We start from the raw sequence: 27,087 nt of genomic DNA on the forward strand, positions 1-27,087 counted from the left end.
TTTTTTTTTAACATAAATGGTCACAGAATTCATAATTGTCCCAAACTGGAAACAAGCCAAATATGCATATTGGCGCATGAATTGATAGCAAAATGGAGATTTTTCATAAAATGAAATACTACCCAGAAGGAAAAGAATAAACTGAGTGGGGTTTATTCCCATTTTTTTTCAGGATGGAGGGTGAAGCTGATTGGGTGAAAGGCTAGTCTGGCAGAAAGTAGGACAGGGATCCCCTGTTGCTGAGAACGTCAAAAAGGGGCTAAGAATCACCTTTATTTTAAATAAAGAAATAAAGAAATAGCTAAGCCCTCCTTACAGTGACAACTTCACTTCTCCACTGGCCCTGGGGTCTCTTCAGCTTCCTCGCATCCCCACTGTTCTTAGGGAGGAGTTATGTGGCCGGTAGCTACAGTCAGCTGATCCTACCCACCCTGCTGACGCCAAGCCCGCTCCCTCCCCCAGCAGCCTTCAGGTCACTTGAACTGTGCAGCCAACTCTTGGCCTTTGTGGGCTTTTCCGTCCTCTGACCCTGTCTACATCCTGTGTTTCTGAGACTCCTTTAAACTGACACTCCATTCACCATCCTTGTGCCTGTGTTCTACTACTATGATGGATTTCTTATTAAAAATATACATCAGGGGACATCTCGATGGCTCCATTGGTAAAGAATCTGCCTTCAACCTAGGTCATGGTCCCAGGGTCCTGGGATCAAGTCCCATATCAGGCTCCTTCCTCAGTGGGGAGCCTGCTTCTCCCTCTCCCTCTGCCTGCCACCCCCCATCTTATGTTCCCTCTCTCTCTCTCTCTCTCTCTCTGTCAAATAAATAAAGTCTTTTAAAAAAGGATAAAAGAAAGAGAAATATTGTAAATCTAATGTTCTTTCTAAGACTATACGATGAAGACCAGCCATTTCTTTACATCATTTTAAGTTTTGCCACCATATGTGAAAAGTATTCCTTAGAATGCACTCTTTTGGGAAAAAAACAGAGTGTACCCTTTTGGTTGAGATGACAGAAACCAAATTTGAACTAGCTTTATGAGGGTAAAAAAAATTTGAGTGTATACAAGTATCAGACATATGGTAAGTATTTCAATGTAAAGGCCTTGTACCTCTTTTGTTCATTTATTCCTAAGTATTTAAATTCCATTTTAAAGGGAATCCTTAGATTTTATCTTATAATTTTTGAAACTGATCAAATATAACTGATTTTTTAATACTGACCTTGTATGTTGAGATCTTGACAAATTCTAATAATTCCTTTGTAGAATCCTTAGGATTTTCCACTTAAATTATCATGTCATCTGCAAATAGAGATAGTTTTATTGTTATGTTCTTCAGGTTTTTTATTTTTATTTCTCACCTTATTGCAATGGTTAGAACTATATCAGTGTAACACTGAATAGAAGTGGTTGGAGTGGACATTATTATTAGGGACAAAGCATTCAATATTTCACCTTTAATTATGATGGTAGTCATAGTTTTTTTAGAGATTCACATTATCAGGTTAGGGAAGAGCCCTTCTATTCCAATTTCTAGGAATTTTTTTGTTGTGAATGGAGTACAATTTTGTCAAATGAGCTCTCTCTATTGATTTAAATGGTTATATGGTTTTTTTTTTCTTTATACTCTTAATAGAGGAAATTACATTGATTGAATGTCAAATGTTAAACCAACCTAAGAATAACCTGGGATGAACTTGGTCTTTCTATCATCCTTTTTTTTCACCACTGGATCTTATTTTGTTAGGATTTTTCTGTTTATATTCATTAGGAATATCAACCTGTAATTTTCTCTTGTTGTTGTTTTTGTAGTATCTGTCAGGTTTTTTTTTTTTAATCACAATTAATGCAAGCCTCATAATATGATTGGGAACCGTTTTCCTCTGCTTTTATTCTCTGAAAGGTTTTATAGCATATTGCTATGCTACAAGGAACTCAATATTGTCACTGCGTATTTCTCAAAACAATTGCCCAGCTCTAAGTTTTTATTGCTATGCTAAGCTCAAGGGTTAAAGTGTCTTGCTTATTTTTAGATCGTTTAGAGCTCCACGATATATTCATTTATATTCATTTCTAGTATTTGAATGCCAACTCTTCATTAAAACACACACATACTGGATTTACTAGAAACCGAACTTCATGCTATAGTATAAATTTATCAGAGAAATATTCTGTTGACCATTGCTAATACAAAGAAGTGAACTAAAGGGGCACCTGAGTGGCTCAGTTAAGCATCTGATCATCATCTCGGGATTCTGAGATCAAGCCCCGCATCAGGGTCCCTGCTTGGTGGGAGTCTGCTTCTCCCTCTCTTCCCCCATTCATGTTCTCTCTCATTATCTCTGTCTCTGTCTCTCTCTCTCTCTCAAATAAATAAATAAAATCTTTTTAAAAAAGTGAACTAAAAACTTCATCTTAACAGTTTCATAAAATAATTGAAGTGTTTTTTTGAGTTTATTTTTATGCTTTACATAATTCTCGTATCTTTTTCATCAAGTCATCCATTATTATCACCAAAAAAGGGTTATAAACTGGTCTTGAAACTTAGGGCTTATCTTATAATTTTACAGAGGTAGTTATAAAAACAGACATAATGTCTGCCCTTTGGATCTAGCAATCCAGAAATCACAGCACTGACAAACAGTAAAAGAAGCCATGGTCAATTACTCATTCCTAAAATAGAGTCTATAGTTGGCAAGAGTTAGATTAGTAAGACTGTGCTGTCCAGCAGCCCCATGACCCACCATCACAGTCATGCCTGAGATGTGACAAGTAACCTCCAACCTGGACAGCAGACTCAATTTAATGAAGTATCCCATGCTTTGTCTTGGCTCCCACTTCCAGGGCTCTGGCCAGCTCAGCCAGTGATTACAGGAAGGAGAAGAACATGCAAGAGAGCCACCTCAATCCAGCCAGCCTCCAGCACGCCCAACAATCACACAACACACACTCTGCAAGGCCAAGGAGTACCAAACAGGAAACTCTCTAACTTTCCATAGAAACTCGGCAGTGTAAAACTAATGATTCGGAGGGGACATAAGTATTTCTGCCTTAAAATGGCAACAAGTAGGGGTGCCTGGGTGGCTCAGTGGGTTAAAGCCTCTGCCTTGGGCTCAGGTCATGATCCCAGGGTCCTGGGATCAAGCCCCAAGTCGGGCTCTCTGCTCATCAGGGAGCCTGCTTCCCTTCCTCTCTCTCTCTGCCTGCCTCTCTGCCTACTTGTGATCTCTGTCTGTCAAATAAATAGATAAAATCTTTTTTTAAGAAAAATGGTAACAAGTATATGCAAAACAAAATAGGACAGCTCCTCTCAAGTTTTAGGGAACCCAGACACTGGAGATATACCGGACATCATCTGGAATTCAGGATGCTGGAATTATAGCTATGATGTCCTGAATGTCTTTCTTTCATTTTAACAAATATATATTGCAACCAAAATGATAAAATGTCTAGTTCAGCAAAAATGATAGAAAATACTCGGCAGCATCTAAACAGAGCCAACAATACTGCCATAAAATAAGATACAAAACACTTGTTTATATGTCATGTAAAACTCATCTAAACTCTCTCAGGTTGAAAAGCATTGCAGTTACTCATTTGTGGGTGGATTTATGTGATTCTATACTGCCTAGAAGAATGAAACACTTTGAAGAACTAGCAAAGAGGAAAATCTGAACATACCTGTATTCATGCTCTCCTGGGGCAAAAATAGATCTCAAATAGCCCTGAATTAAAAAGATTTTGGAGATCTATTATTTTTCAATCACAAAGGGATTCTGACTGTTTTTGATTAGAGGATGAATATCTAACTAGAGACAAAAGAATAAAGAAAAAATAAAAGTTAATATTCTTAGCATGAACTTGAGTTAAAATAGTGTGTGTGTGTGTGTGTGTGTATATCCTTAGAAGGCAGAAAGGGGAAAAAAAAAACCTAGGAAACCTATACCTTAGAGAATTGCAAATTTGGTGATGGTTCTTTCAGAAATATAAACCCACTGCCTAAAGAATTCTGTGAGAATATCAAAATGGGAACACAAACCTTCTGTGATTTTTTTTCCTATTTTACTTTACTTTCCAAAATCCCCCAACAAATATAATATTTATAATCACAAAAAAATCAGTATTATTTTTAAATCACCCTTTAGAAATCCAGAAAATGATATTAAATAAACTAAAAACCAATAAATACATTAAAAGGGATGAGAATAGTCTCTTTAAAATAAGTATATAGCTAAAACCTGAAAAATTTTGAAGATTGACCAAATAGAGACACAGTTTAAAACTGAGGGATTTATGTTTTACAAAGAACAGATCTGCAGAGGCAAATTAAACTTAGCAATTTCCAGAAGAGGGTTGGGGCACCTGGGTGGCTCGGTTGGTTAAATGTCCTACTCTTGATTTCAGCTCAGATCATGATCTCAGGGTCATGGGACAGAGCACTTTGTGGGGCTCCCTGCTCAGTGTAGTGTCTGCCTGAGGACTCCTTCCTGTCCTCTGCCTTTCCTCCCCTCCATCTACTGCCCCATGCTCACTCACACATGCACATGTGTGCATGTTCTCTCTCTCTCTCTCAAATAAATAAACAAATCTTTAAAAAAAAATTTCAAGAAGGGGGATAATTTTCAATGACTAATTTACTGCGCACCCACCAAATGTAAGGCACTGTTCAAGATACTTTATCTCCTATGATTCCCCCTAAAACTCCAAAAAGTGGATTCCCTAAACATGTAGATTAAGAAAAGCCAATAAACCTCAGTATATTTTGACTTGTTCTCATTGAGCAGATAACCTTGTTCTAAGCAGTGTTTTCACCAAATATTTAAAGGCTCGTGTAGAAGACCCACCCATTGGCATAGGTGACATAGAGCTGAAAGGATTTGCAAAGTTGTGGCATGATGAGAAAATGATCCTAAAAAAGGTCTTAGACAGATGGGATAGATGGGCTAAATCTAATAATATGAAATCTAATGAGTAAAAAAATATTAAGGATCAAACAACCAACTATAAAAGAATTCAAGTTAAGAACTATAATTTGGGGCGCCTTGATGGTTCAGTCAGTTAAGCAGCTACCTTCAGCTCGGGTCATGATCCCTGTGCCAGGACAGGATCCCTGCTCTGTGGGAAGCCTGCTTCTTGTGATCTTGTGATCTCTCTCACTATCTCTTTCTCTCAAATAAATAAATGGAATCTTAAAAAAAGAACAATTTGACAATTTGGTAATAATACAGAGAAAAAGACATGGAAGTTTAGTCTGTCAGTTAGTGTATGTGTGTGTATACACACACACACACACACACACACACACACATATTTTTTTTAATCAGGCCTGATTTGCAACCAGATCATTGGAAAAGGAAAACATGTAAAAGGCAGTGCACACAGCTACTGCTCTATGGGACCCTAAGCAAATCAAATTATTGTCTTCATGGGGTGCCTGGGTGGCTCAATCCATTGGGTGGCTGCTTTCAACTGGGGTCATGATCCTAGGGTTCTGGACTGACCATCGGGCTCCCTGCTCAATGGAGAGCCTGCTTCTCCCTCTCCCTCTGCCTGCTGCTCTGCCTACTTGTGCTCACTCACTCTCTATCTTTCTCTGTCAAATAAATAAAATCTTTAAAAAAAAAAAAAAAACAGTATTGTCTTCCACTTGGGTACTTCACATAAAAGATTTGGAAACCAGGGAGAGAAATCACAATGGAAAAGAGATACAGAACTGTATCAGATGAGGAATGGTTCTTTTAGAGAAAAGAAAGGAGGTGCAAGGGACATGTTATAAATTCATTGTCTTCCAATATTTGAATAGCCCTCACACAAATGCAGAATTATTTAAGAACTGAATTGGAATGGCTATGAGGAGAAAAAGTTGTCTAAAGAAGTTTTCTAAATGAGCAGAGAGTTGGCCAGAAGTGAAAAAGGTTGCTTCCAAAGGTAGTGAGTACCCTGTCATTAGAGGAATTCAAACTTGTGCTGGGATCTATTCTGCCAAAACAGTTTAAGGAGAATTCATTGTGTAGTGAATAGGCAAGGTGATCTTTAATTGTCTTTCCAAACCTGAAATTGTATTTAAGGGAACGTTCTCAGGAAGGAGATAGCTTTTTAGTCAAAATTTGAAGAGAAGAGGCTTGAAATATGGAGTCTAAGAGAGCAGAGGTCAATATGGCAGAGAAACCAAAATACTGAGGAAAATCAATCAAGGAGACATTTATCAGACTGAAATATGAAGTAGAAACAACAGTACCGGAGCCAACAACACACCCGTAATTCAGCAAGGGCAACCGAGTGTACGAATATCTTAGTCTGTGTGTACCACCACAACATGAAGCATCGCAGAGCGCTCTGGCCATTCAAGCTCATTCGCTTCCAACCTATAGCACCTCTGGACCACTAGATGGCATCATTTCTTTTCCTTCTCTGTTTTTACTTGGCTTTCTTCTGTTTTTCCAAGAGGAAGGAGTCCTCATAGGGATACTGGCAATAAAAACGATTTTTTGTTCTCTGAGCTGCTTTAACAAACTTAATAGCCTTCATATTCTCTGAAGAGGCACACAGCATGATTGATCTGATTTCCAAATATTGAAGGACTCCAGAATGTTCAACAACGTATTCTACATCTCTGCTGACCGTGAGGAAATTTAAAGAATTCATATCCTCTATTGCTGAATTCACACATGATTCTGTGGACCTACCCCCCACCCCACTCCGTTATCTTCATCTCCCCTCTTCCTCCTTGTACTGCATTTTAACTGGTTTTGGGGCACCCTCTGCACCCCCTATAGCCAGCCAACTTCCAAGATCCTTCTGCTCTTCCTTTACATTTCTTAGCTTCATCCCTTCCTCTCTAATCCCATTGCCAGAACCTAATACAGAGCTAAAAACTCTCACTCCAAGTTTATTACAGTTAGAGTTCTTTTCCTTCGATCTGTTCTTCACTTGGAGATGCAATTAATATTTTCAAAACACTACCTCATCATGACATTGTACTCTATTTTTTTAAGTAATCCCTTATGCCCAACATGGGGCTCAAACTCACAATCCTAGAATCAAGAGTTGCATGTTCTGCTGACTGAGCCAGCCGGGTGCCCCACGGCATTGTACTTTTAATGGCATTGTATTTACTATCCAACAGCATTTAAGACTAAGCTGTCACTATGACATTAAATTCTTTCATTTGTCCTTTGCCTAACCAATATTATCTTCTCCCACTACCTAACATAAAAACTCCTTTCCAGTTAATCTGCATAATGTTTTGCAAAACAGGATTCTAACTATGAGGGTAGGTTTTGGTTTGTTTGCTTGCCTGCTTGCTTAGTGGTTGGCTCATGGCCAGTATAGTATATTAAGAGTGAGGATTTCTGGAACCCAGGCTGCCAGAGGTGGTATTCTAGCTCTGCCTATACTCGTTTTATTTTTTTTGGTAACTTTTTAAGTGAGCTCTACCCCAATGTGGAACTCAAACTCATGACCCCAAGATTAAGAGCCACAGCCAAGAGCCCCCACACGCTAGTCTTAGAGTTTAAGATAAGTTAGCTCATGTCTCAGAGCTTCAGTGCCTTCATTTATGAAATGGAGATTAAAAACAGTATCTACCAGGGCGCCTGGGTGGCTCAGTCAGTTAAACATCTGCCTTCAGCTCAGGTCTGATCTCCTGGAATAGAGCCCTGAGTCAGCCTCCCTGCTCAGCGGGGAGCCTGCTTCTCCCTCTCCCTCCACCCCTCCCCCTGCTGGTTCTCATCTTCTCTCTCTCTCTCTCTCTCTAAAATAAATAAAATCTTTAAAAACAACAACCACCACAACTAGAGATCGTAATGAGTTTAATGGGTGCCAGGAGTGGAAAAGAGGGAGGACAGGGATGAATGAAGCATAAGAGAAACTATTCTGTATGATACTGTAATGAGGTTGACATAAGTTTGCCAAAGCCAACAGAAACATATAACACAAAGAGTGAACCCTAATGTAAACTATGGATTTCAGTTAATAATAACATTTCCATATTGATTCATTAATTGTTTTTTTTTAAAAGATTTTATTTATTTATTTGACAGAGAGAAATCACAAGCAGATGGAGAGGCAGGCAGAGAGAGAGAGAGAGAGGGAAGCAGGCTCCCTGCTGAGCAGAGAGCCTGATGCGGGACTCGATCCTAGGAACCTGAGATCATGACCTGAGCCGAAGGCAGCGGCTTAACCCACTGAGCCACCCAGGCGCCCTTGATTCATTAATTGTAACAAACAAACCATGCTAATGCAAGGTGCTAAAAATAGAAGAAATGGCAGAGAAGGAAGGAGAATATATGGAATTCTCTGTACTGTCTGCTCAATATTTCTGTAAATCTAAAACTGTAGTTAAAAAAAAAAAAAACCCTAAGGCTATTTCTTATTTTAAGATATTAAAATTATATATAGAAAAGAAAGCTTATGTGACTTTAAAAGCAGCCAATAATGTGTTGACCTACTATAAAGATCACACCTATGATAAAGATCTACTTATTACAGAGAATCAGGCCTTTGAATAAATCATTAAATTCTGCTTATTTATGCCAAGGTGACTTAATATCAGCCAGTTCCTATAATATTGCCCAGACTTACTGTCAACATGATTTAGCAGATTCTGTCTGTACTCCTAGAAATTCACCTTGGATTTTGGAAACACTGGAGTGGGAAAAATATATATATTCTCAGAGAAATAAACAGAATTCATCCATGATTACAGATACAGACATACCATAAAATGAAATTTCACTTTTCCCTACATTCTGATTTCCCCAAACCACCCAGAACACCCACTTCTGTTTTAATTACTGTGTTGGATGACAGCTCCTTCCCATGCCTTCTCAATCTGAGAATGGAGCTGTGAGTCTGGGTTGGTTTTGTTTTTTTTTTTTTTTTTTAAACATTTATTTATTTATTTATTTATTTATTTATTTGACAGAAAGAGAGAGAGAGATCACAAGTAGGCAGAGAGGCGGGGGTGGGGGGGAGCAGGCTCCCTGCTGATCAGAGAGCCCCATGTGGGGCTCGATCCCAGGACCCTGAGATCATGACCCGAGTGGAAGGCAGAGGCCTTACCCACTGAGCCACCCAGGCGCCCTGTGAGTCTGGGTTTTGATGCAGCAGGGTTGACGGGAAGAAATGGCGAGGCAGTATGGATGACGTCGCCAACTCAACAACGCTCTGGTGGTCATAGGTAATAATTAACTTCAAATTCCTACCCCAGAGATGGCAAGACCCCAGAGAGAACAAGGAATAGGACCAGAGATGGACAAGGGCTTTTTAGTCAAGGTGGATTTAACTTCATAAAAATAATTTTTTAATCTAAATAACAAAAGATACCAGAAGCAAAGACAAAAGATATATTGAAGGTAATAGAATATGTATATCTAAAATACATAATGAGAGTCTACAAATTAGTGAGAAAATTACAAATGCCCATTTTAAAACTGGACAAAGGATAGGAATAAGGTTTTCACAGACCCAAAGTATAAAAATAGTCAACATATGAAAACAATATTCAACCTCACTAAAAATCAGGGAAAAAACAGTTTAAACAGAGAGAGAATTTTCAACTTCAAACTGGTGGAAAAAACACTAAGGAGAGAGCGTTGGGGAAAGATTGGGGAAACAGTCCTTTACATATGGTATTGGTTTTTTGCAAATTCCATGGAAATTTATGAAGAAATAATATTTCAAAGTTGTATAGTGTCAGTAATTCTACCTCTTATAAATCTTTCCTAGAGAAATCTGAACCTCTCTGCAAAGTTACATTTACAAAAATATCTTTGCTGCCGCATTGTTGGTAATGACAAAAAACTAGAAAGAGCCCAAATTTTCATCAGTTCAAGAGTGGTTAAGCACATTATGTTAGGGTCATACTCTAGAAAGCTGGACTCCATTAACCAGAATTAATTAGGTCAATGTGCAATGGTATTAAAATGTTTTAAGATACATTTTAACCTCCATTTGCAGTATCCTTTATATTTTATATTTTAAAACATACGTACCAAAGGCACCTGGGTGGTTCAGTCAGTTAAGCATCCAACTCTTGTTTTCAGCTCAGGTCGTGAGATCAAGCCCTGAGTTGGGCTCTGTGCTGTGCATGGATTAAGATTCTCTCTCTCCTGCCCTCTCTCTCTCTTAAAACAAACAAACAAACAAAAAACATGCAGACCCATGACAAAGAAATTCTGTCCTACAAGATTCTATCTTTAAAAAAAACACAAAAAGCTACAAGCTTCTAATCAGAGTTCCCAAACTATTTTCAAATATTAAAAAAAAAAAAAAAAAAAAGTCCAGAAGAAAAGAAATCTGTCAAAGCCAGCAGATTTTTAAGAACCCGTGATTCCCTCAGCCACCTCTGTTCTGCAGAGGACAAACCTATGTTGTCTCTCAGTTACAGGGTCTGATGAGGTCATCTTAAAAACACATTCAGAGAAAACTGAACCCTTCAATGAAAGACTCAATAAATCACTTCCACAAAATAGACAGTAAATGAATTTAGAATGAGTTACAGTGGAAAGATGTGAAATCTCATTCTCTGGGTGTTCTTAAAATTATAACATTAACCCACATGTCTGAAGTCATTTAAATATTTGGCATTCGTGTAGTAAACGCTGAAAGGCAGAAAGACAAAAAGAGGGAGGTTACTTCCAACTAGGTAATCCTATAATTTTCCCCCAATGGAGATCCTATTTCCTGTCAACATACACGAGCTCTTGTTGTTGGAGTCTGATATTGGAAGTTCCACGGCTGAATTGTTAACACGCTTGTATTTAGTTAGGCTGGGTTTGATCCAGCTACCTGAGGTCTGTGGGTTTTTTTCAATAAAATTTGCTTCAAATCGTCTATCACCTGGCTGGCAGATGCCAGGTAAGTTCAGGCCCGTGAGCAAAAGAGATTTTACTCTGAAGCTGGGTCTAGTCGTATCAGATAGATACTAACATCACTTCTTATTCCTTCATGAAATGAAATACACCCTGTTTTTACTCCCAGAGGGGTATCCAAAAACTCACAAATGTATGTAAACAGAAACTGCCTCTGCCATTCATTCACGTTCTCTTCTAATCTGCATGGTGAAGGCATAAGTTCAGTGATACCAATAGTTCTGCCAAACTTCGAGAAAACAAGAGCACACTCGCCAAATGTATTGTTCCAGGTGCATGAAAATACCTTAACAAGTTTCAGTAAATCTCACAAGTGTTTAATTCTAAAATAAATAATTGTCAAACAAACTGTCTCTAGATTAGAGTGTGCTGAGCCACTGTTTGGTTTCTATTACAGGTGAAGACGTTTGTGGTGGCTCATGGAGCTTCCATTCACCAGGCTGGAAATGGCATTCATTTTACTGGCTTTTGTTATCTTTTCCTTATTTACTCTGGCTTCCATCTACACTAACCCAGAGGAGAGGAATGAAGGTAAGAAGGGAAAGCTCTTTGAGGCTGGTCTCTATGTCTCTATGTCTCTTTCCAATCACCTTTTTGTATGGTTTGATTGGTTTGGTTTCTATTCTGTGTGAGGAGGAGTTTGTTTTGGGATGTGGTATGCACATGTGAGAAAGAGAGACAGAGAGTTTCTCATTAAGTAGCACAAAAAACCTATTGTGGCACTTCACCACTATTATTAAAAGGTTTAGAAATGGGGGCCCCTGGGTGGCTCAGTGGGTTAAAGCCTCTGCCTTGCTCAGGTCAAGATCCCAGGGTCCCGGGATCGAGTCCCATATCGGGCTCCCTGCTCAGCAAAGAGCCTGCTTCTCCCCCTCCCACTCTCCCTGCTTGTGTTCCCTCTCTCGCTGTGTCTGTCAAATCAAATTCAGGGTCCTGGGATCAAAAAAAAAAAAAGCCTGGTTTAGAAATGGACTCTGCCTGCCTTATCACCTGATTTCTGATCCCAGAATCTGGCAGATTTTATCCCTTGAACCTAATATACATATAATGTAAAATTAATATATATACTATAAAATTCAATATTTATTTATCTAATTTTAACTTTCACCATCTTCCCATTCCTGTCCCAAGTCAGAAATCTAAAATGTACAAAAAAGCCCAATGTTCTAAAAAGTTTTTAAAGGTAATTTTTCTACGAGGCAAACATAAATGAGTTTATAAGAAACAAATTCCAGTGCAGTATAGTATGGAGTGTGGTTGTGTGTGCACGTACGTGTGTATGTATGTTCAACCATACATGGGAAGGAAAAGGATTCAAGTTTTTTCTAATGATTTCTTGTCAAAGCACAAACATTTGAAAAATAGATAGAAGTATTTTAAAAATTCGACACCACATGTTTACCCATGGCCAGTAAGAACAATTGTTAGCAACAGCTTATACAACTTCAGTGGTGTGCTTGGTATTTCACTGTAGTTAGAGGCTCAATACAAACCTGATCAGGACTGGCCATTTTTAAGGCCAAAAATTTTACATATATATGAGGGAAATTATACACATTTGTAGAGATAAGAATAAAAATCATAAAAAGAAAATTGTGCTTCCTATGATTGTGATGCCCCTCCATCAATTTTTGATTCTAAAAGTTCTCTCAATAAGGCAAAATATTATTGTCTTTTTTTTTTTTAAGATTTTATTTGTTTATTTGACAGATAGAGATCACAAGTATGCAGAGAGTTTGGTGGGGGGGAGCGGAAAGCAGGCTCCCTGCTGAACAGAAAGTCCGATGTGGGGGCTCGACCCCAGGACCCTGGAATCATGACCTGAGCCGAAGGCAGAGACTTTAACCCACTGAGCCACCCAGGCGCCCCCAAAATATTTCTGTCTTGACATACAACAACAGAAGTAGAAAACAAAAGTCAGTGAATAAGTCCAATTCATACTGACATGCAGATCAGGAAACAAAACAGGAGTCCATAAGTCTTTTCCCGCTCCACATTATGCTAGTTTAAAATGGGTTTGGTTGAAATAAAGAGTAAAACCCAAATAGCAGTTACTTTCACTAGATGATAATGTAAGTAGTAAGTTCATGGCTGACGCAGCACTCCATGGTATCCAGGACAGGCTAGTCCTCTCTTGATTCTCTCCCATCTTCAACTTCCAGCTGCTGTGTCACAGACCAATGTGACTGACCCATATTTTGCCATCATTTATGCATGCCAGTCCACACAAAGAAGGAGGAATGGCACACTTCTTTCCTTTGCGGGCACTTCCAGAATTCGTGTACACCACTTCCCTTTAGCCAGAATTTCGCCCGTGGCCATACCCAAAGGGAAACTACAGAGCAAATTCTTATTCTGCAAAGCATGTGCTGAGGTAAAGTTCGGGGGTTGTGTTCCTGAAGGAAGAAGGAAAACCAGAAGTGTCTGACAGACACATAGACTCTTTTTTTTTTTTTTAAATTTTATTTATTTATTTGACACAGAGCGAGAGAGAGCACAAGCAAGGGGAGAGGCAGAGGGAGAAGCAGGCTCCTCGATGAGCAGGAAGCCCAACTCAAGACTCAGTCCCAGGACGCTGGGATCATGACCTGAGCTGAAGGCAGACACTTAACCAACTGAGCCACCCAGGTGCCTATGTGTTCATAGACTCAAAACCATGAATTAATTAAGGGGCTAATAGTCATTAAATCAGGGAACATTTGAGCTAGAAAGAATGATTAGAGTGCATCTAATCAACTGATTCTTAACCAGAAATGAATATTGAGAGCCACATTATGCCTATGTCCCATCACTACCTAGTGAATCTGCATTTCTAGGCATCATACCTGGCCACGTGTCTTTAAACATGCTCTCTTAGCTTTTCATCTTTGGTTAAGAAGTACTGAATCTGGGACACCTGAGTGGCTCAGTTAGTTAAGCGGCTGCCTTTGGCTCAGTTCATAATGCCAGGGTCCTGGAATCAAGTCCCACATCTGGCTTCCTGTTCAGTGGGGAGCCTGCTTCTCCCTCTCCCTCTCCCTCTACCTGCCACTCTGCCTGCTTGTGCTCTCTATCTCTCTCTCTCTTTCTCTCTGTCAAATAAATAAATAAAATCTTTAAAAAAAAAAAAAAAAGAAGTAGTGAATCTAACTATTCGTATTTTAGATAGGATTACAGAGACCCAAAAATGTTAGTAAGTTTCTCAGGTGCTCAGTTAATTAGTAGAAGAGCCAAAACTAGAGCACAGGTCTCACAGTTCCAAGTTCACCCCATCTTCTATGCCATCTGCCTCCCTAATTATAATCCATGAGCATGAGGAGCCAAAGGATTAGAAGGGTCATAGAAATTTACCTTTCCCTTACATTTTCATATTCTATTGTTCATGATTTTCTTTTTCTCCAACTCTGTTCTTCCTATACCTATTGTTTATTTTCCAAGCTAAAGCTATTCTTTCACCTGAATACTATCACACTGACAGAACTAGAGCTAGCTTTTCAAGGGCTCCCATCAAAGAACACCTCTGGCTTAGCCCTCACTTCTCTTCATGACCACCAGATCAGTCATAAGCACAATTTTACATGAGAAGCAAAAAGCGTACCCTTTCCTAAATGTGATAAAACTTGTGAGTAAAATCCCTTTCTCAGCATAGCGGAGAATTGTAAGAGTCACTGAAAATAAACTTAAATGATGTGAATTTAATTTCACAGATGCAGGGGGTGCCTGGTTGGCTCAGCATGCAGCTCTTGATCTCAGGGCCATGAATTCAAGCCCCACATTGGGTATAGAGATTACTTAAATAAATAAATAAAAGCTTAAAAAATAATTTCACACGTTTATTAAAAATCTACAGTGTTAGGGGCACCTGCTTGGCTCAGTTGGTTAAGTGTCCAACTTTTGATTTCAGGGGTTGCCTGGATGGCTCGGTCAGTTAAGCAACGGCCTTTGGTTCAGGTCAGGATACCAGGGTCCTGGGATCCAGTCACACATTGGGCTCCCTGCTCAGTGCGGAGCCTGCTTCTTCTTCTGTCTCTCTGTCCCTCCCCCCTGAACACTGCTTGTGCTCTCTCTCTCTCTCTCAAATAAATCTTTAAAAAAAAAAAAAAAAAAAAGGGCAACTGGGTGGCTCAATGGTTAAGCCTCTGCCTTCAGCTCAGGTCATGACATCAGGGTTCTGGGATCAAAGCCTGCCTTGGGCTCTCTGCTCAGCAGGGAGCCTGCTTCCCTCTCTCTCTCTGACTGCTTCTCTGCGTACTTGGAATCTCTCTCTGTGTGTTAAAAAAATAAATAAAATCGTTAAAAAAAAAAAAACCTCCTGATTTTGACTCCGGGTCATCTCAGGTCATGATCTCTGGGTGGTGAGATCCAGCCCTGCTTCAGGCTCCCCTCTGGGCATGAAGCCTGCTTAAGATTCTCTCTCTCCTTCCTCCTCCCCACCTATCCCCACCCCTGCCTCCACTTGCTAACACACACACACTCTCTCTCTCCCTCTCTAAAAAAATGTCTAATGGTCTCAAGCTCTAAGTAATGGAGGATCTAAAGATGAAGAGAACGCAGTTCCTACCTCTGGAAGCTGATAAGCTAGTGGAGGATTCAGTTGTATAACCAGAGAAAAATTCAATAAATGGTCTACCAGAGATTTTTACTAGGACAATGGGGTCAGAATGGAAAGATCTTACTCAGGGGGCACTGAGATGGGCTTCACAGAAGAAATGGCCATCTTGGTACAACTGAATATTGACAGTATAGGGTGAGGTAGAGCATATTCCAAATAAGAAAACAACTTAAGGAAAACTACCGAACTGGAAAAATTTATACATATATGTGTGTGTATACATACACATACATATGTGTATATATATATACATGTGTATATATATAGACACATACATATATAGACATACATATATACACACATACGTATATACACATACATGTGTATATATATACATACACATATATATATGACTGATAGAAAATCAACTATAATTTGAAATGTAAATAAGTCCATCAAGAAATTGGCAAGAACTAAACACTGGCCAGAACTTTCTCAGTCCTTTCAGAGGTCAAGAGAGGAAGCAAACATGTGACTAGTGTCACCTTTAAACCCAAGAGATGGAGGCCTCTGTTTTCCATCTCCCACTTGAAAGCAGTAGTTTTCAAGCTCTAATTTGCATACAGATCACCTAGTGAGTTTATAAAAAAAGTATGCTTTGTTCAGTAGGTCTGGGTGGGGACCTAAGATTCTTTTTCTAACAAGCTTCCAGGTAATGACAACATTCCAGAAGATAAGTCAAGCCACTGATGTACACATTCCTAGTGCCGGGGTGATCTAGGTCATCTGTGTGCAGCAGGTGAGGAGAGACCTTGGGTATGTGGCTGCGCTGCACACAGGCCAGAAAGCAAGTCCCCCTATAGTACAGAACAGATACAAAGGCAGGAAGAAAAGAGATCACAGGGAGCACCTGGGTGGCTCAATGGGTTAAGTGTCAGCCTTTGGCTCTGGTCATGATCTCGGGGTCCTGGGATTGGGCCCTGCATTAGGAATCTCTGCTCAGCAGGGAGCCTGCTTCCCTCTCTCTTTGCCTGTATCTCTGCCTGGTTGTGATCTCTCTCTCTGTCGAATAAATAAATAAAATCTTAAAAAAAAAAAAAAATGGAAGGAAGGAAAAGAAAAAAGACCACAGATCCCACTCTATTCTTGCCTCAGCTCTTACAAATGTAAGGAATGGATGAGTTTACATTTTTAAAAAATTATTTTTATATTTAGGAGATTCATAGTCATTCCTTAAAAATCAAAGTATTTTAGTACTACAAGATTCCATGCAACTCTTAATAGTTTATGAATCCATATCTCATTTGTAATTAGCATTCTAAATTCTCTTTCTCTATGTTTTTTTTTTTTTTTTTTTTTTGTTGTTGTTGTTGTTGTTGTTGTTGTTGTTGTTGTTGTTTTGCAGATTTTACCTATTTATTTGACAGACAGAGATCACAAGTAGGCAGGGAGGCAGGCAGGGAGGGAGAGGGGGAAGCAGGCTCCCCACTGAGGAGAGAGCCCAATGTGGGGCTTGATCCCAGGATCCTGGGATCCTTGATCCAGGATCCTGGGATCACCACGGGAGCCAAAGGCAGAGGCTTTTAACCCACTGAGCCACCCAGGTGCCCCTTTCTCTTTTCCTTTTTATAAGGAAACAATTAAGACAACCTTCTTTGTTAAAAGAAGGTGTAATGTATGACAAAGCCCTTAGATACTTCAGGAAAATTTATTTGTTGAGAAACTGACCAATATCCTGCATTTGTTACCATAAGGGGTCACCACATAAAACTTTCAAACACTGTCAATTCAACAACTTTTCACTGGAAGGAAAGTTCTGGCTATTTTGATCTCTAACTGAATTTACATAGATTATTTACCTTTGACTGCTTAGAGGTCTTTAGGAATCTTGCTTTCATTCTGGACCATAACATATATTTTAAATATTAAACTGAAAACTTAAAATTTAGCTCTTACTTATACATTTGAATCCAAAGAAGAACAGAATTTAGTCACTGTAGAAAATCATGAAACCCCAAAGAAATCTTGCCTGCTCAAGGAAACTTCACCTAACACCACTGTGATCAAAAGTCTTCTGTGGACTTCAAAACTACACCAACACATTCTAGCATTACATACACACCCAAAATTCGTCATCCCAAGACCATTACTGTTTTTCTTTGAGATTCATAAGTACCTACTTTGCTGCTATATTGTCTTAAAAATAATAAAATAAAATGTGTAGCTTGATCATTATAGAATTAATTTACAAGGTGCCTTTCCAAAGATACTTTAAGAATCCACTCAACCTGGGGGCACCTGGGTGGCTCAGTGGGTTAAAGCCTCTGCCTTCAGCTCAGGTCATGATCCCAGGGTCCTGGGATCTAGCCCCACATCAGGCTCTCTGCTCAGGAGGGAGCCTGCGTCCCTTCCTCTCTCTCTGCCTGCCTCTCTGCCTACCTGTGGTCTCTGTCAAATAAATAAATAAAATCTTAAAAAAAAAAGAAGCCACTCAACCTGAAAAAAAAAAGTCTTATTTTGATGACTTGAAAATTGAGAAAAATAAAAGCCACATTATAGGAGTGGAATTTAAAATGAGAGAGAGCTGCTTTTTCCCAGTCCAAGACACGGCTCACCAGACTACCCCAGCTCACTGTCAGCATAAAAAACAATGATGATGACAGTGTTTACCAGGTAAAAGGAAGGATGTAAAAGGCCGGGTGCTGAGCACTTCAGGTGTACTATTTCCTTTCATCTTAAAACAACCCTATGAGATAGGTAATAATAACCTCACTATTTTACAAGCGAGGACACTGACACTTTAAACCTTAACCTTAGATCACTCAGCTAATAAGCAACAGAGCCAAAGTGGAACTCTGGTATAGGACTTAAAAACCTGTATATGTAACCAGCATACTCTCTTTCTAGATTACCCTGAAAAAGATACTTGTTTTAAGAAAGAAAGAAAAGAGAGAGAGAGAGAGAAAGAAAGAAAGAAAGAAAGGGAAAAAAGAAGGCAAGGGAGGAAGGAAGGAAGAAAATGCATACACACCTCCCTTTATTCCTACCAAGGACTTTAATTGGCTAAAAATATATAACACGATAAAACCACATTCCCAGAAACTACATTTCTGGGTGGCTAAGTAAAGGAGGGAATCTAGACAAAGAGAAAACTAAGGGTGGGAGACAGGACTGGGTGAGATGGTGAGGAGAAGGCTCGCATACCGTTTCAGCAAAGAGTATAGACTGCGTTATGAAACATTACTTCATTCATGGCCTGGCCCTGCCATTTGGTGACTCTGTAACTTAGGGCAAATGACACAAATTCTCAATCATCTGGGTACTGGGAAAGGTGATAACACCTGCCTCATAGAGCTGATGTGAGAACTGCATGAAATAAAGCATATGAAACACAGAGGGGTGCCTGTTATTGGAGTTTTCTCATTTGAAGTCTTCATAATTAGGAGTTTAGATAGAGTACTGAGGATCTTGATAAAGTAAAGGAAAATATTTCTACAGAACCCAAACAGTCTGTATTCATATAAACCATCCACATACTGGGTAAATGTATTTCTTTTAAATCAACAGCCATACTATACAACCAGTATAAATCAACTACCTACAAGAGATAGAAAGCTGATGTTAGGGAAGGGGAAGGACCGCTGGAATTGCGCAGGCAAAGCCACTTGTCAGTGTCAAAGCCACTTGTCACCCAATTCAACGCCTGGGTGGCTCAGTTGGTTAAGTGTCTGCCTTCAGCTCGAATCATGATCCCAGGGTCCTGGGGTTAAGCCCCGCATCGGGCTCCCTGCTCAACAATGACAACTCCCTTTCTCTCTGCCTCTCCCCTCCCATGCTGTGTCTCTGGCTCTGCTCTCTCTCTCAAACAAATAAATAAAAATCATTAAAAAAATATTTTGCCCTGAAAGTAGATTCACTTTAAATAAACTTTTCCACTACTTGTTATTCTCCAATTAAAAAGAAGTTTCCTGTTACAGAGGTATATGATGTTAGTCACCATCAGTTACCATCAAAGAAATTAGCTGGATACATGCTGCCAAGTTACCCACTTGGAGGGAGTGGGTCAGACTTTCAGTCTTAGGCTTTCTTTAAAGCCAACCCAGAAGAGAAAACTGACAAGTCAATGTTTACCTGAGCTCTGTGCTTCAAACAGCTCTAGTTAAGAAATCCCTCCAACTTTTGTTTTCCAGAATCCCCCGACTCTTGTGTTCTGGGGAATGGCTTACTACAAAGAACCACCTTTCTCTCATATGACGTAGATAAGACTGTCCACTCTTTCTCATGATTTCCATAAGACTCTCCATGACTCCTTTGTTTACCTGTGACAGAGCCAAACACAGACCTTTCCACTTTTGCCTGAACCTGCTGACAGGGAGGGACACGGACCCTCCAATTCTGTGCTCTTTGTCTCACGAATGATCTAGCTGAGATTAGAACTGTTTGTCTTCCTGAAACTAGCTAGGGAGAGAGATCAACATTTCCTGCACAGCTGACCGACAGACTTTCTTTGATTACAAAACAATTCCAACTGTAAAGCACTCACGGTGACTTTTCTACTCCCCCCTCTAGTTGTCTAAGGTAAAACCACCTTGCCGAGACCATCAGCTTCAGATCTGGGATGTTCTCCCTTTTACCAGAGCTTGAATAATATCTGTATCTTTACTTTTTTAAGAGTTTTGTCTTTGAGAAAACACAATCTCGTCCCTACATATAAGAATACGATATGTATATGATAAAAATACATAATACAATGGTTAGCAGAAATACAACGATTTCTGGGATGGAAAAAAAAAAATAGAAGTAGTGCTCACTAGTAAGACTCTCATTGGGGTCTGTAGCTCAGTGATTTTGAACTTGTTTGACTGAAATCCACTTCCAGATCCGTTCCTACCCAGACACACACACACTCATCCACATGTGTACAAATGAAATGAGACTTTCATAAGATAATACTTCACTTCACCCCAGGTGACACACTTTAAGACTTTGTGTTGTGTTCTCTTTGTCATCTTCTTTTTTAATATTGATGGCAGTCCTCCTAATAGACTATATGACCCATTAAATTTCATTACGTTCTAATCATTTCTAAATTCTAAATTCAGGGAATACCAGCAAATACAGCTGGGGAGACAATTTCACAAACTACAGGTTAATCCCTGAGGCAAAAATCTTCACTAATTTACCACTGTCTAGAAAATAAAGTAAAAATTCCCAAAACACTTTGGATTCTTCCAAGTGAGATATTTCCACTTACCTACTAATAATGCCTTCCTCTTCTACCTGAATCTTATTTATTCTTTAAAGCAAAGGGGCACCTGGGTGACTCAGTGGGTTAAAGCCTTTAAAGCCTCTTCCTTCGGCTCAGGCCATGATCCCAGGGTCCTGGGATCGAGCCCCACATCCGACTCTCTGCTCAGCAGGGAACATGCTTCCCCCTCTCTCTCTGCCTGCCTCTCTGCCTACTTGTGATCTCTGTCTGCAAATAAATAAATAAAATCTTGGGAAAAAAAAAAAGCAAAGTTCATTTTCTCTATTCTATAATCAATCTAACCGAAAAATAAGTTCTTACAGCACCTCTGTTATATATCACTAATTTGATACTTATCTTTATCACCCTGTATTATTAATTATCTTTGCTTGCATAGGAAATGCAACCACAAAATAACGAAACAGAACTCCTTAATTTGTTACTGGAATCAACAGGCCATTCAGCAAATATAGTTTTATTTCGTACTGTCTACAAGAAGACACTGTGCTAGGCACTGAGAGAATGAGAAATTACCCAGTCACCAGACTTGTCTTTAAACTCTAGAGTTTTTTGTGGGTTTTTTTTTTTAAGATTTTATTTATTTATTTGACAGAGATCACAAGTAGGCAGAGAGGCAGGTAGAGAGAGAAAGAGGAGGAGGCAGCAGAGAGCCAGATGCGGGGCTCGATCCCAGGACCCTGGGATCATGACCTGAGGCAAAGGCAGAGGCTTTAACCCACTGAGCCACCCAGGCGCCCCTAAACTCTAGAGTTTTATAGGAGAGTTGAAGTAAATAAATAAAAGTACAAAATAATTTTGTTCCCGTCAAAATAAAATTCTTAACCTCTGTATGAAGGCTTTCTTTGAAAATTCAAAAAAATAAGACAGTTGACCACCAAAAGAAGTGTTTTAAAGAAAATAAGAAAGGCCATTTTGCATGCCCCTGGAATACAAACTTTGTAACACAGAGGTTTGGTCTGTCTTAGTCACTGCTTCACCCCAGCGTTTACAACACTGCCTGGAACAGAGGAAGCTCTCAGTAACTCACTGCTGAATGAGTTAATAAATAACACTGGCATCTTGGGGCACTCGGGTGGCTCAGTTGGTTAAGCATCTGCCTGCAGCTCAAGTCACTATCTTGGGGTCCTGGGATCTAGTCCTGCATCAGACTCCCCCGCTCAGTGGGGAGTCTGCTTGTCTCTCTGCCCCCCACCTCCACTCATACTCTTTCTCTTTCTCTTTCAAATAAATAAATAAAATTTTAAATAATAGTATGAATACCTGCAGCTTTTATTTAGACAAGTTCAGCATGAGTTCCAAATACTATTAGCAGAGAGGACATTGTCTTTCTCACACATTCTAGAACTCCTTCTGCTGCTGCTACTAACAGCTCAAACTGTTTCCTGTATATTCCTCATTGAACTCTCACATTAAATTTATGAGGCAGATCCTTCTACTCTATTGGATCTAAAATCCTCAAAGACGACCCACCGGAGTCCCGTCTATAAAATCCAGTGAACTTGTAAATGAGCAGAACGGCCATAATGTGTGCAAAGTTAATATCCACATTATTTGTAAACCTCCTTCTGGAGACCCAGGAACGGGGGCACAAACTGCTTCAGAACAACACTACTCACTCTGGAGAGGCTCTTCTGGCAGCACTCAAGGTAGACCTGATCACCCTTTATAGCAGTCAGGCTTGATAGCCATGAATTGAAACCAAATTTTAACCTCACTCAAACAAAACCAAACGAGGATGAGGATACCTGCTGGACAGAAGAAATCATGTGATGCTGCCACAACCAAATAGAAAATGGTGTGGGGGCATTTCCCTTTTTGCATCACCCAGACCGCCGCTTCCTTTTATTTCCTTGAATTGTGAAGAATTGTTTTCCATCCAAGTCTTTGTTCTTCCCTTTGTAAGCCGGACGGCATGAAGCTACAGTATTGGTTTAGAAGAGGCTCCTGTCACGGCCTCTTTGTATCTTCAGAGACTAGCACATTGTGACGCAGCCTGGCTGTTTCCTGCCTGAATGACCTTGTCGCCCACCTGCTCCCCGGGCCCTGTCTTTGAAAGCTCTCTGGTCTAATGACCCGTAGGAAGTGATAAAATGTAAGTGACCCATAAGGGAATTATAAGGATATTCTGGGTAGGTAATGATCCTTCACCAAAGGTGTGTCCAACCTCCTGACGAACAGGAGCCTTTCCGACATCCCCGTGCCAGACGTTACCTTCCAGAATGATCGAGGGACTGCCGTAGAGCAGCCCTGGTGTCTCCGAGCCAGGGGCACCGAGCTTCAGGGAGAGAAAAGAAGATAATTTTCAAATTATCTTGGAATTCCTTTGCTCCCGGAACTTTTTATCTGTTAAAAGTTTGTTGAGATGTTTCAGCTAATGCTAGCCAGTTGTACCCATGTGACCAAAAAGCCCTGTACTCCTTTCTACCCTTCCTACCTGAAGAGACCCAGGAGAAAACAACAGTTAGAATATTTGTATTAGCATCAGCTGGAAATGGCTCGAGTCCTGTCCCTGCTATTTTACTTGCAATGTGACCTGAGCAAGTTGTATGAATGCTCCGAGGCTCACTTCATTTACATGATTCTAATTACCCATGCAAGGCTGTTCTGAAAACTAAAACGTGGTACTATATTTAAAATAAACAGGGGCACTTGGGTAGCTCAGTTGGTTAAGCGACTGCCTTCAGCTCAGATCATGATCCCAGCATCCTGGGATCGAGCCCCACATCGGGCTCCCTGCTCAGCAGGTGGCCTGCTTCTCCCTCTCCCTCTCCCACTCCCCCTTCTTGTGTTCCCTCTCTCCCTCGCTTGCTCTCTCTCTCCCCCTCTCTGTCAAATAAATAAATAAAATCTTTAAAAAAAAAAACAAAAAGCCTATTATTAAAAATTAATAGGTTAACCTGCAGCACAGATGCTGCATTCATTATTTTACTGTTTTTGTTGGTTTTGTCCATGGCTATTCTTAAGAGAATACTCTAGGCATTTCTCCTATGTGTACTGTTTCTTCGCTCCAAATCAGCAGAGTTGTGTAGAAGTAAGTCTCACTTCTACAGCACCTTACAAGCTAGTTCTAATTTTTTCACTTGTGGTTTGTTGTTTAGTTTTTGGCTTGGGCTTTCATTTGCTTGGTGCTGCCAAGTGCCAATGGATAGTAAAAAGCATTTGTTGGGGTGCCTCGCTGGCTCAGTTGGAAGAGCATACAATGACTCTCAATCTCAGGGTCGTGAGATTGAGCCCCACATTCAGCGTTAAGATTACTTAAATTAAAAAACTATTAAAAGACTGGGGGGAAAAAAGAAATATGTATTGAGTACCTGTTACTCAACTCTACAGCAGGCATCACAGACCTTTAAAAATAGAAAAGACACCTCCTTTGTTCTGGAAAGACCTTCTGGCTAGCAAAAAATTGTTGCAGGCACCAGTTTTAATTCTGGAGTTTGGGCGGCTGTGTCCTTAAAGGAACACTGAATAAATACAAAACAGCGTCAACAAATAAAAACCATTACAACACAGCTAGGGCTCTAACCTAATCATTTCTTACGAGGCTGAGAAATGCCTCCATAGTTACTTTGCTCAACAGCTCGTCTCCGTGTATGTAACTGTTGACTCTAACTGCTTCACTGCCCTGACCACAGTCTTTGAAATATTCATGAGGCAAAATTCTGGCCCATGCCAGTAAACATATTTCGGTACTGATCTGATGTTAAGGAATTCCTCTTACCTCTTACAAAGGAAGGTTTCATCCCACTTTAACCATATCGCACCATCTTGCACACGGCACCATGTGCACTCAGCAGTAGCAAAAGCAAAGGTGTATATAGTGAGCAAAATCTGGCAGGAGAACCCCGCAGGGTAGGCTAGGGCACACCTGTTAGCCATTGTTAGCTTAGATTGTGACAGGGGTGCCTGGGTGGCTCAGTCAGTTAAGCATTTGCCTTCAGCTCAGATCATAATCCCAAGGTCCTGGGATCACAGGGAGTCTGCTATTCCCCCTGCTTGTACACTCTCTCTTTCTGTCAAATAAATAAATAAAATAAAAAAAAAAAAAAAAAAAAAAGAAAGAAAGAAAAAAGAAAACTTAGAATGTGACAACTTACAAACAAGGAATAATTAAAGAAATCTTAGAAAGTTCTCATATTCACATTTGTTTCTCGTATAGTGAGATGGACACTATAACAGTTCAGCTTGCTTTAAAAAAACAACTAGAATATTGATGGCATCAAAAAACTGTAGTTGAATTAGCCCACACAGCCTTTTTGGGAAGAGGTGGATTTTTAGAAATGTATACAAAGAAAGAGTCAAAGGAACATGTTTAAGCACAAGATTTATAAAGGTGAAAAGATAAAATAAGAAAGTCACATGCAGAGAACAGGCCACCTTCACCAGAGCAGGGAAGCTACACTAAAAACAATTCTGAAACTTCCCTGAAACCAGAGGTAATATGGTAAAGACAACTTCAGTTCTAGCGCTACTCAGTGAGCACCAGACTTCAGCCACGTGGTCTGAGATGTACGTGCAGGGGGAAAAATAGGAAGCTACTGAATGATTTTAATCAGAGAAGAGAAATCAAACGGGGTGTTCCCTGAGGCACTGGTTATAGTAGTAACAAAATGGAAACAAGCTCTATATCCTTCAACATGGAAATAAGATAAACCACAGCAGATGCACACAGTAGAATACTATGCTCAAAGAACTCCATATGCACTGTCATCAAAATATTCAAGATGCAGGAACTGGAAAAATAAACTGCTGAGCTGTATTATGATCTGATTTTCAGTTTTGGGGTTTGCATATACATTTGCGTGTGTGCTTATGAACACACACACACACACACACACACACACACACACGGATCAACCAATTCATGGATCATATGTAGAAGGACAGGAACAGAGAAACTGGCAAAGGTGAGTAACTCTGGAAAGAGATATTAGGAGAGGGGACTTCATGCCCTTCCAAACGGATTAATTCTTTTACCAGCAACCTATTATAAATTTCTTGCACAGTTAAATAATCATCCATCTATAGCCATTTATGGCTTACACAGTACTTTCACACGTCTCCTGGGACCCTCATAGACCTGTGATGTTGGGTGGGGAGGCAGGAGGGTCCCCGTGTCCTTCCTGATCTAGGAGATACATGACCTTCTGAAGTTACACAGCCAGCCAGCGACAGAACCATGTATCCTGACACAAGTGCATCGCCTTCCAAACTCCTTAAGTAAGCACAACTGGGGGAACTCTCCACACACAAAAAACTCCAGTGAGCTGATAATCATCCAAATAGTTCATTACATCTTTTCCTGAGGTTTTTGTCATCCTCAGAGGGTCCTTTCATTGTGATTCACTTCAACTCACTCACCCCTTTTCTTCCTAAATAGACAACATTTTCATTTAGTCATCAAATAATACTGAGTATCTCCTGTATTTGAAACATTGACAGCATAGTAATAAACATGTCATTTAATCATGTATTTGACAAATATCAGTCAAAAGCTTAGCAGACATTCACTGTGGTAGCTGTTGACTATTTTGTTAAACAAAATTTCCCTCGTAAAGCTTACATACATAATTCTGGGGAAATTGAATATTTAACCTCATAACTATTTTCCTAGGGCTATGGTAAATGTTAGCAAGAAATATAAAATGCCAAGAAATATACAGTATGAGAATCTGACCACACGTAAGAGACTAAGAGACACATCCCTGAGAAATGACATTTAAGCTGAGCATTGAAGGAGATAAGGGTAAGGCAGTGGGGAGGGGGAGAAAGAGAGCTGACATTCCATCTGTGGAAGACCAAAGGGGCATGCCATTCGGTGGAAAGGGGCAGGAAAAACTAACATGATGTCACGTATGGTTTGGCCAAAAAGTGTGTGGCATTCAGGCAGAATGGCTGTGGTGAGGTAGGTCAGTGGCCTGGAAGCCAAGGTCAGGACTTCTGACTCTATCCTATGAGCAAAAGGAAAACAATGAACGATTTTAAGCAGGGTAGAGACACAATTAGATACATATTTTTATAAAAGATCATCCAGACAAGACCGGAAAGATAATGCTGGACAAAGTAGGAAGATAAACAAGAAGATGACGTGGAAGCCACCCAGGCAAGAGGTTGCCTTGATGAGGGAGAGACAATGAATGTGTCTCCACTCAGCAACCCTGAATTTTGAAAGATGTTTCATTAAAAAATAAAAATAAAGTTTTCAAATACCATGAAATCAGATAGGCATAAAGCAAATATAATTCTGAACTTAGAAAAAATCTCTCTGCTTTGTAAGTTTTATGGGTCTGCCAATCATAAAAGTTTGATTTAGGGCGCCTGGGTGGCTCAGTGGGTTAAAGCCTCTGCCTTCAGCTCAGGTCATGATCCCAGAGTCCTGGGATCGAGCCCCACATCGGGCTCTCTGCTCAGCAGGG

The 27,087-nt window shown here is 39.9% G+C and overlaps 1 long non-coding RNA gene across 1 annotated transcript in view; it reads left to right on the forward strand.

Annotated features, from left to right (window-relative positions):
* The window catches only part of LOC123391553, a 47,030-nt gene that overhangs the window by 5,195 nt on the left and 14,748 nt on the right, over positions 1-27,087 (forward strand). The window contains exon 2 of the long non-coding RNA XR_006606241.1: positions 11,272-11,405. This is a non-coding gene — a long non-coding RNA (uncharacterized LOC123391553). The remainder of the gene's footprint in view (positions 1-11,271; positions 11,406-27,087) is intronic.

The sequence above is a fragment of the Mustela putorius genome, unplaced genomic scaffold, assembly GCF_011764305.1.
Source record: "Mustela putorius furo isolate JIRA1106 unplaced genomic scaffold, ASM1176430v1.1 tig00000242_pilon_pilon_pilon, whole genome shotgun sequence".
Taxonomy (NCBI): Eukaryota; Metazoa; Chordata; class Mammalia; order Carnivora; family Mustelidae; genus Mustela; species Mustela putorius.